This window comes from Equus przewalskii, chromosome 6 (assembly GCF_037783145.1).
Source record: "Equus przewalskii isolate Varuska chromosome 6, EquPr2, whole genome shotgun sequence".
In the NCBI taxonomy this organism is placed as follows: Eukaryota; Metazoa; Chordata; class Mammalia; order Perissodactyla; family Equidae; genus Equus; species Equus przewalskii.
This window is the reverse complement of record NC_091836.1, coordinates 72,567,900-72,579,212: the sequence shown is the minus strand read 5'-3', so window position 1 is coordinate 72,579,212 and position 11,313 is coordinate 72,567,900.

Below are 11,313 nucleotides of genomic sequence, written 5' to 3'. Positions count from 1 at the left end.
CTTCACGGCCAGGAGTAATCTTAAGGTGCAAAGCTTTTCCTGGAGGATCAGAGGATCTGAGAAGGAGAGCTGTACTGTAATCAGCTTTTGAACTCAGCACAACCAAGATGAGTGTCAGACTACCTGCCTTTGCTGGCTATTAAAACCAACAGGGGATATCCCCAGAAAAGCTATGGAACATAAGAGAAAGAAATACCTGCTCTTAAAGAGCCCACACAAATTCACCCATTCTGGAAACCATCACAAAATCACCAGAAAGAAATGTTCATGGCCCTTTGGTAAAAGAGACTCACTTGATAAGCTCTAAGTGAGTCTCAGAGAGGCAGAGGCAGCTGGGACCACCTCCCCAGGGATGACACTCTTGGCAGCCATTATTGTGACCTAGTATAGGTGTGCTGACACAAACACTGCCTGACGCCATTGCATCTTTTCCCCTGGCCTGTTAGCACAGGGGTCTGCCTGCCCACTAGAGCACCAAAGTTCCAGCTTAGCCAGGGCAGGCATCCCCACCTAGGGACCGGCCCTGCCCACTAGCAAACCCTTGAGGAACTTGTCCATCTAGGTGGGGTGTGTGGGACCTCTGCAGTGGGGTGAGTGGGTCTGCTTTGGTGGGGCAAGGTGTGCACACGAGGCAGGACTACATTGGTTTGGTGTGTGGGCCTGTTGGGAGTAAGACTTGGCTGCAGCCAACTTGTGCTGCAGGCCTCAAACAGCCACGTAAGGGATCTGCCCCACCTTCCAATACCTGAAACCATTGTGTGCTTTCAGGCCTGGGGCTATTCCCACTAGCTGCACTCCTGAGAGAGCTGATAACAGCCTCATAGGCCAGAGGCTTACAGCAATTGTGAGTCCCTGAGCCTTGCAACCAGCCACACTGGGGCCCTGACTCACTTAACAGTAAAAAAGCATCAGGTGTGTGCTAGTAGACCTCACAGTCAACTGTGCTGGGGCTCCTGCTGCCTAATAAAGTGGCTAAAGTGACTGTAGCAGCTGCACAGAGCTAAGCCTAACAACTAGCTGGCCAGGGGGCCTAGGCTATCCATGCACCTGCAGCAAGAGCAACCGTGCCACAACAGAAGGGCACACATAGCCCACACGGGATACTCCTGGAACATTTGGAACTGGTGATGAGGGAGAAGCACATTGCCGGGCCTCATAATGTGTCACATAAGGCCATATCTCCCACATAAAGATACATAGCTAATCTAACTAAAATATAGATATTAGCACAGAGAAGTAAGCAAATGAGGAGAGAAAAGAGTATGTTCCACATAAGGAAACAGAACAAGTCCTCAGAAAATGAACTAAATGAAACAGAGATAAATAATCTACCTGATAGAATGCAAACTAATAGTCATAAGTATGTTCACTGATCTTGGGAGAGTAGATGAACACAGTGAGAATTTCCACAAAGGATTGGAAAATTTAAAAAAGAACCAACCAGAATTGAAGAATACAATAATGGAAATGAAAAATTCACTAGAGGGAATCAACAGCAGAGTAGATGACACAGAACAGACCAGCAAGCTGGATGAAAGAGTACAGGAAATTACCCAAGCTGAATAGAAAAAAGAATTAAAAAGAATGAGGACAGTCTAAGGGACCTCTGGGGCAACATCAAGTGTACTAACATTTGTATTATAGATGTCCCAGAATGAGAAGAGAGAGATAAAGGAGCAAAGGATCTAGTTGAAGAAATAATAGCTGAAAACTTTCCTAACCTAAGGAAAGAAGCTGACATCCAGGTACAGGAAGCACAGAAAGCACCAAACAAGATGAACACAAAGAGGCCCACACCAAGACACATTATAATTAAAATGTCAAGAATTAAAGATAAAGAGTGAATCCTAAAATCTGCAAGAGAAAGGCAACAAGTTACATACAAAGGAAAATCCATAAGGCCATCAGCTGACATCTCAGCAGAAACCTTGCAGTCTAGAAAGGAGTGGTGCAGAATATTTAAAGTGCTGAAAGGAAAAAACATCCAGCCAAGAATACTCTATCTGGGAAGGTTGTCATTCAGAATGGAAGGAGAGATAAAGAGTTTCCCAGACAAGCAAAACCTAAACGAGTTTAATTACCAATAAGCCAGCCTTATGATAAATGTTAAAGGGACTTATTTAAGGGGGAAAGAAAAGACCACAAATAGGAATAAGAAAATTATCCAAATAATAATAATAAATCACTCATAAAGGCAAAATACAGTAGAGGTAGCAGATCAACCACCTATGAAGCTCATACAAAGATCAAAAGACAACTGTACTAAAATTATCAGTTTCCATGATAACAGCTTAAGGGAAACACACACACACACAAAGAGGTTAAATGGGATGTCAAAAATATATAATGTGGGAGGAGGAGAGTAAAAGAGTAGGGTTTATAGAAAGAGACCATCAACTTAATATAGATTGCTATTTACATAGGTTATTACATATGAACCTCATGGTAATCACAAACCAAAAACGTATAATAAATACAAGAAACTTAAGAAAAAGGAACCCAGACATAATATGAAATAAAACTATCAAATCACAAGGGCAAACAACAAGAGAAGAAAGGAATAGGGTGCTACTAAAACACAGAGAAGAAAAGTAGTAAAATTGCAATAATTACATACCTGTCATTAGCTACTTTAAATGTCAATAGACTAAATTTTGCAATCGAAAGACGTAGCATGGCTGAATGGATATAAAATAAGACCCATATATATGCTGCAAACAAGAGACACACTTCAGACATAAAAACACTCACAAACTGAAAGTGAAAGGATGGAACAAGATATTCCATGCAAATGGCAATGAAAAGAAAGCTGGGGTAGAAATACTTATATGAGACAAAATATACTTTAAAACAAAAACTGTAGCAAGAGACAAAGAATGGCACTACATAATGATAAAGGAAACAATCCAACAAGAGGATGTGACACTTGTAAATATCTATGCATCCAACATAGGGGCACCTAAATATATAAAGCAATTATTAGCAGACATAAAAGGAAAAATAGACAGTAACACAATAATAATAGGGGACTTTAATAGTCCACTTAGACTGGTGGACAAATCATCGAAAGAGAAGCTCAACAAGGAAAGATTGAGCTTAAATGACACATTAGATCAGATGGACTTGGTAGATAAATACAGAACATTCCATCCAAAAACAACAGAATATATATTCTTCTTGAATGCACATGCAACATTCTCCAGGATAGGTCACTTACTGGGCCACAAAGCAAGTCTCAATACATTTAAGAAGATTGAAATAATAGCAAACATATTTTCTGACCAAAATTGTATGAAACTAGAAATTAACTACAAGAAGAAAACTGGAGAAGCCACAAATATGTGGAGATTAAATGCTACTGAACAACAATTGAGTCAATGAAGAAATAAAAGGAGAGTTCAAAAAATACCTGGAGACAAATGAAAATGAAAATACAGCATGCCAAAATTTATGGGATACAATAAAAGCAGTACTAAGAAGGAAGTTTACAGCAATTCAGGCCTATCTCAAGAAACAAAATCTCAATCTAACAGGGTACCTAAAGAAACTAGAAAAATAAGAACAAACAAAGCCCAAAATCAGTAGGAGGAAGGAAATAATAAAAATGAGAGAGGAAATAAATGAATAGAAAATTTTTTAAAAAATAGAAAAAATCAATGAAACTAAGAGCTGGTTCTCTGAAAAGATAAACAAAATTGACATTTAGCTAAACTCATCAAGAGAAAAAAAGAGAATGCTCAAATAAATAAAACCAGAAATGAAAGAGGAGAAGTTACAATGGACAGCTCACACAATACAAAGGATTGTAAGAGACTACTATGAAAAGCTATACATCAACAAATTTGATAACCTAGAAGAAATGGATAAATTCTTATAATCATACAACCTTCCAAAACTGAATCAAGAAGAAATAGAAAATTGAATAGACAAATCACCAGTAATGAGATCAAAAACCTCCCAAAATACAAAAGTCCAGGACCAGATGGCTTTCCTGGTGAATTCTACCAAACAGTCAAAGAAAACTTAATACCTATCCTTCTCAAACTCTTCCAAGAAATTAAAGAGGAGGGGAAGCTTCCTAACTCATTCTATGGGGCCAACATTACTCTGATACTAAAACCAAACAAGGATAACACAGGGAAAGAGAAAATTACAGGTCAATATCACTGACAAACATAGATACAAAAATCCTCAGCAGATTACTAGCAAATTGAATTCAACAACACATTAAAAAGATCACGCACTATGATCAAGAAGGATTTATTCCAGGGATGTAGGGATGATTCAACATCTGAAAATCAATCAACATGAAACACCACATTAACAAAATGAAGAATAAAAGTCACATGATCATCTCAATAGATGCAGACAAGGCCTTCAATGAGATATGGCATCCATTTATGATAAAACTCTGAATAAAATGGGTACAGAAGGAAAGTAGCTCAACATAATAAAGGCTATATATGACAAATCCACAGCTAATATCACACTCAACGGAGAAAAACTGAAAGCTACCCCTTTAACAACAAGAACCAGGGAAGGATGCCCATTTTCACCATTCTTATTTAATATAGTATTGGAAGTCCTAGCCAGAGCAGTCAGGCAAGAAAAAGATATACAAGTGATCCAAATTAGAAAGGAAGAACTAAAACTCACTATTTGCAGATGACATAATTCTGTGTATATAAAACCCTAAAGAATCCACCAAAAAAACTATTAGAAATAATAAATAAATAAAGTTGCAGGATACACAATCAAAACACAAAAATCAGTTGCATTTATGTACACTAACAACAAAGTACCAGAAAGAGAAATTAAGAATGAAATACCATTTACAATTGCAACAGAAAGAAGAAAATACCTAGAAATAAGTTTAATCAAAGAAGTGAAAGACTTGTACACTGAAACTATAAAACATTGTTGAAAGAAATTGAGGAAGACACAAAGAAAGGCAAAGGTATTCTGTGCTCTTGGATTGGAAGAATTAACATAGTTAAAATGTCCATACTTCCTAAATCAATCTACAGATTCAATGCAATCCCTATCAAAGTTCCAATGACATTCTTCACAGAAATAGAACAGAGAATCCTAAAATTTATATGGAACAATAAAAGACCCTGAATAGCCAAAGAAATCCTGAGAAAAAAGAACAAAGCTGGAGGTATCACACTCCCTGATTTCAAAATATACTACGAAGCTATAGTAACCAAAACAGCATGGTACCGGCAGAAAAACAGACATATAGGTAAATGGAAAATTGAGAGCCCCAAACTGAACCCACACATCTATGGACAGCTAATTTTCAACAAGCAAGTCAAGAATATACAATGGAAAAAGGAAAGTCTCTTCAATAAATGGTGTTGGGAAAACTGAAAAGCCACATATAAAAGAATGAATGTGGGCAATTATCTCACACCATACACAAAAATTAAGTTAAAATGGATTAAAGACTTGCATGTAAGACCTGAAACCATAATAATTCTAGGAGAAAACACAAGTAGTACACTATTTTACATTGGTCTTAGCAGTATCTTTTCAAATGCCATCTCCACTAAGGCAAGGGAAACAAAAGAAAAAATAAACAAATTGGATCACATCAAACTAAAAATCTTCTGCAAAACTAAAGAAACCAGGAACAAAATGAAAAAGACAACTCAAAAACTAGGACAAAATATATGCAAGTGATATATCTGATAAGGTGTTAATATACAAAATATATAAAGATCTCATACAACTCAATAACAACAAAAAAAAAACAACCTGATCAAAAATGGGCAGAGGATATGAAGAAACATTTTTCCAAAGAAGATATACAGATGGCCAACAGGCAGATGAAAAGGTGTTCAACATCACTAATTATTAGGAAAAAGCAAATCAAAACTACAATGAGATATACCACTTTACACTGATCAGAATGGCTATAATTACCAAGATAAAAAACAACAATGGTTGGAAAGAACATGGAGTAAAGGGAACCCTCATGTGATGCCGGTGGGAATGCAAACTGGTGCAGCCATTATGGAAGACAGTATGGAGGTTTCTCAAAAAATTAAGAATAGAAATACCATGCAATCCACCTATCCCACTACTGAGTATTTATCCAAAGAACTTGAAATCAATGATCCAAAGATATTTATGCACCCCCATGTTCATTGAAGCATTATTCACAATAGCCAAGACATGAAAGAAACCCAAATGCCCTTCTATGGATGAATGGATAAAGAAGATGTGGGATATATATACAAGGAATACTACTCAGCCATAAAAAAAACATATTATCCCATTTGTAACAACATGGATGGACCTTGAGGGTATGATGTTAAGCAAAATAAGCCAGAGAAAGATAAATAGTGCATGAATTAACTCATATGTGGAAGATAACAAATACATGGATAAAGAGAACAGATTAGTGGTTACCAGAGAGGAAGGGGAATGGTGGGTGGGTGGAAGAGGTAAAGGGGCACATATATATGGTGATGGACAAAAACTAGACTACTAGTGGTGAGCACAATGAGGTCTATTCAGAAGTTGACAGATAATAATGTACACCCAAAATTATGCAATGTTATAAACCGTTAGGATCTCAATAAAATTACTGGGAAAAAAAGAAATAACAAGTGTTGGAGAGGATGTAGAGAAAGGGAACTCCCATGCAGTGCTGTGGGAATGTAAACTGGTGCAGCTAATAGGGAAAACAGTATGGAGATGCCTCAAAAAATTAAGACTAGAACTACCGTATGATCCAGCTATTCCACTGCTGGGTATTTATCCAAAGAATACAAAAACGTGAATGCATAAGAATATATGCACCCTTATGTTCGTTGCAGCATTATTCACAATAGCCAAGACTTGGAAACAACATAAGTGCCTATCAAAGGATGAATGGATAAAGATCATGTGGTATATATATACAAAGGAATACTACTCAGCTGTAGAAAAGATGAAATCTTGCCATTTGCAACAACATGTATGGACCTTGAGGGTATTGTACTAAGTGAAGTAGGTCAGACAGAAAAAGTCAAATACTGTAAGATCTCACTCCTAAGTAGAAGATAACAACAACAAAAAACAAACACATAGCTGTAGAGATTAGATTGGTGGTTACGGGAGGGGCAGTGGGAGGGAGGAAGGTGAAAGAGGTGACAGTGCACATGTGTATGGTGATGCATTGAAATTATTATTCTTGGTGTGGTTAACATTATGTAGTCTACACAGAAACTGAAATATAATGATCTACACCTGAAATTTATATAATGTTATAACCACTGTTACCTCAATTAAAAAAATAGAATAAATAGCTACAAATACAACTTTAGGGCTCCTTTATAGATGAACACCCAATTAGATTTTTATAATTCTTCAATATGGATAACTCTTCCTGATAAGCTACCAAGACATTCCAAACAACAATGAAGCTTTATCCTTTAGAAAGGAAAGTTCTATTTAATGAATATAGTATGTACCGGTACTATATTGAAAAGTGTAGTATTCATAATCTAAGTGTATTTAACCATTTGTAAAATAGGAAAAACATCCATTCCATTCAACACAATTGATGTAATTAATATGAGATTAAACATTTTGATCAAGATCACATGAAAAAGTACATGGTAAATTTGAGATTCAAGTACATGTCTTTCCAGCTCCTGTTAACACCTGTGATTCCCATATGTCCATCCAGCCCAACGTTAATAGGCAAGAAAACAATTACAGTAATGGGAAAAAAAAGGTTAGGGATCTCACTTGGCCAGTTTTGATAGAACAGATGTGCACTGCTCTGCACAGCCAGGAGCTTGTCAATTTCTGTTTATTACTGCATTCAGTTTCCATCTGCCTTACTCAGGAGTTACCATATCATATAACATGTGATACTCTGGCTGGATAAACCTGAAGATAAGGGGTCGGTATTAACTACCTTCCCATTCCTGTATGACATCCCTTTAGCTACTTTCCAGCTTCAGATGGATTGTTTCCATGACTTCATCTGGGGTTTGAGCGTGTGCACATTCCCCCAACCATCTGAGAACATACTTACAAGGGGCCCTTCTTCCTCTGGTGGTATCACTCAGGCTTTAGAGATGTTGTTTGAACTTCAAAGAACCTCTAGTTTCTCTTTCCTTAGATTACAGCATAGAAATCCTGCATGCTTCTATGTACTCCACTCAAAATGTGGTGTTGGTCCTACACGATCAAGAGACAGGTTGGCTAAGTGGCTAAAAGCATTGGTTCTAAATACATACTCCCAAGACTGAAAACCCTACTCTGTCACTTACTAGCTGTTTTTCCTTGGTCAAATTACTTAAACTCTCCAAGCCTTATTTTGGTTCTTGGTAAGATGGGGCTAATAGTCCTTAATTCATAAAGATGTTTTGAGATCTAAATGAGAAGTTATTTCAAAGTGCTTAGCACAATGATACATGGTTGCTAAAAAACATATATAGCTAATAAAAAATGAGACTTTTAAAAAATTCTATAGTTCTATGTTGCTCTCAAAAGCATATTCAAATGGATAAGTGTGATTTGGAGGCCAGATTGAAAAAAAAAGTGCAACTGGTAGGCAATGCAGCTAAACCCTGCATTGCCTACCACTTTTCCTTCCGTGATCTATCACCGAAGATGTGCCACCCAGTGACTAGAAATAGCAATGTTCTTTTAACATGACAGTGATGAGAAGCTCACAATCTGTTTCATTATAGGTCAGTTTTCAGGTTTATGGTTTGGTTTTGTTTATTTGGGGCTCTTTTTGCTATTTTCTTGTTTTTTATTTCATCACTTCAGTGTAAATGGCTCTCTTATATTTCCTGATTACCCATCTTTAAAAAGAAAGCCGAAGAGTGGTTAATTCCTCTGCTGCCATACATCTACACTTGACAAATGAAACGAGATTAAGAATGGAATCAAAGTGTGTATGAGAAACACACCTTATCCAAGCTAAATTTCTGCTTCAACTACTTTTCCTATGAATATCAGGTCATTTCTGTTCCTAAGAACATGGACATTTGGCTTGGTCTCAGACCTGGGCTCAAGGCCCCTAGTGTGAATCAGACTATATTAAGTACGATTGATCTTCTCCTTCCTCAAACTCTTATTATCCTAATATTGCATCTCACAAGGCTTCAGCCTAGTGGATCACCACACCAATTATGTGGCTTGTGTTGACTTTACAGTAGCCTTATAGAGCCCAAGAACTATCTCCCAGTTGTCCAGGCAATCTGAAATGAAGGGTGCTTAATTACCAAGCCTCAAGACTAGCCTGCCCTCAACTACCATTTCCTGTCCCTCCCCTTTCAGGCTAAGAAGTTCCCATATCCCTACCCTTAGACATCATCTCTACCTGTTTTAATTTCTCATCAGGGTTCTAGCCCCTCTCTAAACAATCGACTATATCACATTGATGGAGTACTGGTCTCAGGATCCCACTAGCTGCAGTAATATTTTCTCTGTTAACCAAGAACTTGACAAACGTTCATCTTGTTCTCAATCTAAACCATGTGACATACACTTGCCCATTCCATTTATCCCCTGGAGAGCCAAGCATTGATTTACTCCACACCCAGGTACCAACAACCTTGGTGAGAGTCCTCACAAGTTTTCTAAAATGTTCTAAAGTTTGTAAAATCATATCCCAAATTTCTGGGATATGATTGCAAACTGTGGTCTTTATTGAAACCAAAAGACCACCATCATCACCTAAAAGAAAAACCCTAAACAAAAGAATTACCTTATAATGGAACACACTGAATAAAGTAGTGAGCCCTGCTTCGTGGTCATATTGAAAGAACTGTGCTGTCTATAGTCTCTGGGTTAGACATCTTCAGTGATAAATCATGAGAAGACAATGGCAAGCTTTTTGAGTTAGAATGATAGCGAAGAGTGGAAAAAATAGTTCGGGATATCCTTAAGACTGCTGTGTGTTTTCTGGATGCCATAAACTTAGAATTGAGCATCACTTGATAAAGAGCCAAAGAAAAGCCTGAGAAGCCAGAATCCCTCCTCCTCCAACTCACCTCTGACCCAGGACATTCCTCTCTTTGCTCCAGCCCTGTATAAATCCACCTTTCTTCTGAGGGCCATCTCAACGGGTACCCTGCTCATCCCTCATCTCTCCAGCCCTGACTTCTAAATGATCATAACTTTCATTCCAATGAAGCTTTCATTTTCCTCATTTCTCTTTTTTCTGATTAGCACTGCTAAAGGTTTACATATTTTATTAATCTTTTCAAACAACAGTATATTTGGTTTGGTTGGTCGTCTTTTTTTTTTTTTTTTTTCACTCTTTAATCTATGGCTACTGAAAATTTTCCTGCAAAGATCAACAATGATCTCCATCAATGACCTGGTTCCAAGCCAGTGATTGCTTTTCATTCTTTATTTTACTTGACCTATCCAAGACATTTAACATTACAGCCTGCTCCTTCCCTTTTTGATTACCATTTTGATTGCAGAATAACATACATACTATAAAAATGCACCGATTTTAGGTGTATGGCTTGATAAATTTTATAAGGTTAACACATGAACATTCCCACGTAGCCACTACCCAGATCAAGGTACACACACAATTGCTTCCAGATTGTTGAGGTGCACTTTTTTCAGAAAGCTCTGGCCAAACTCTCCTAAGACATTTCCAGCCCAGAGCCTGCCTCTACCTTCAATCCTACAGAGACATTCACATGAAGATCTGGAGGGCCAACCACTAAATAAAAGCTTAGACAAGTCACTTAATTGCAATAACTAATCAAAAGATATGAGAGAAGTGTTCATTGCTATTTAAAGGATGAAAGATACAGAATTCAAATTAAAATTGTCTCAAAGGTAAAAACAGTAATGCATGATTCATTTGATGGAGGCTCTGTGTTTATTATACTATGCGTCCCTCTACAAACAAATAAACATGCTCCCAATCAACTCTACTTCTTGTTTTCTTTCCTCGTAACTCCCTTTGGTCCCTGAAAATTGTCTCTCCATCATCCCAAGGTTGGACTTACCCCTTGCTCTCTCAGATTTGAATGAAAGTAATCATATATTTCCTGTTCCCTCTCTCTCTCCCCCCATCCTCTCATCCTTTCCAGAAGGTGATCTTAGTATTAGCAGAACCCACCTGTCCTGGCCAGGCCTTTTTAGTCAGATCAAGGGTTTATATTTTCCTCTCTAGGTTGACCCTGGCCTTGAGGCCCCATCAGCCCAACACCCAGTCCCCAGGTCAGTTACCCACATCTCTGGAGTTTTCACTATTCTACTTCCTCTCATATGCCCATGTTTCTGTCACTCAAAAGGAGAGGGTTTATATAGGGCACTTCAGGAGGAACAGGA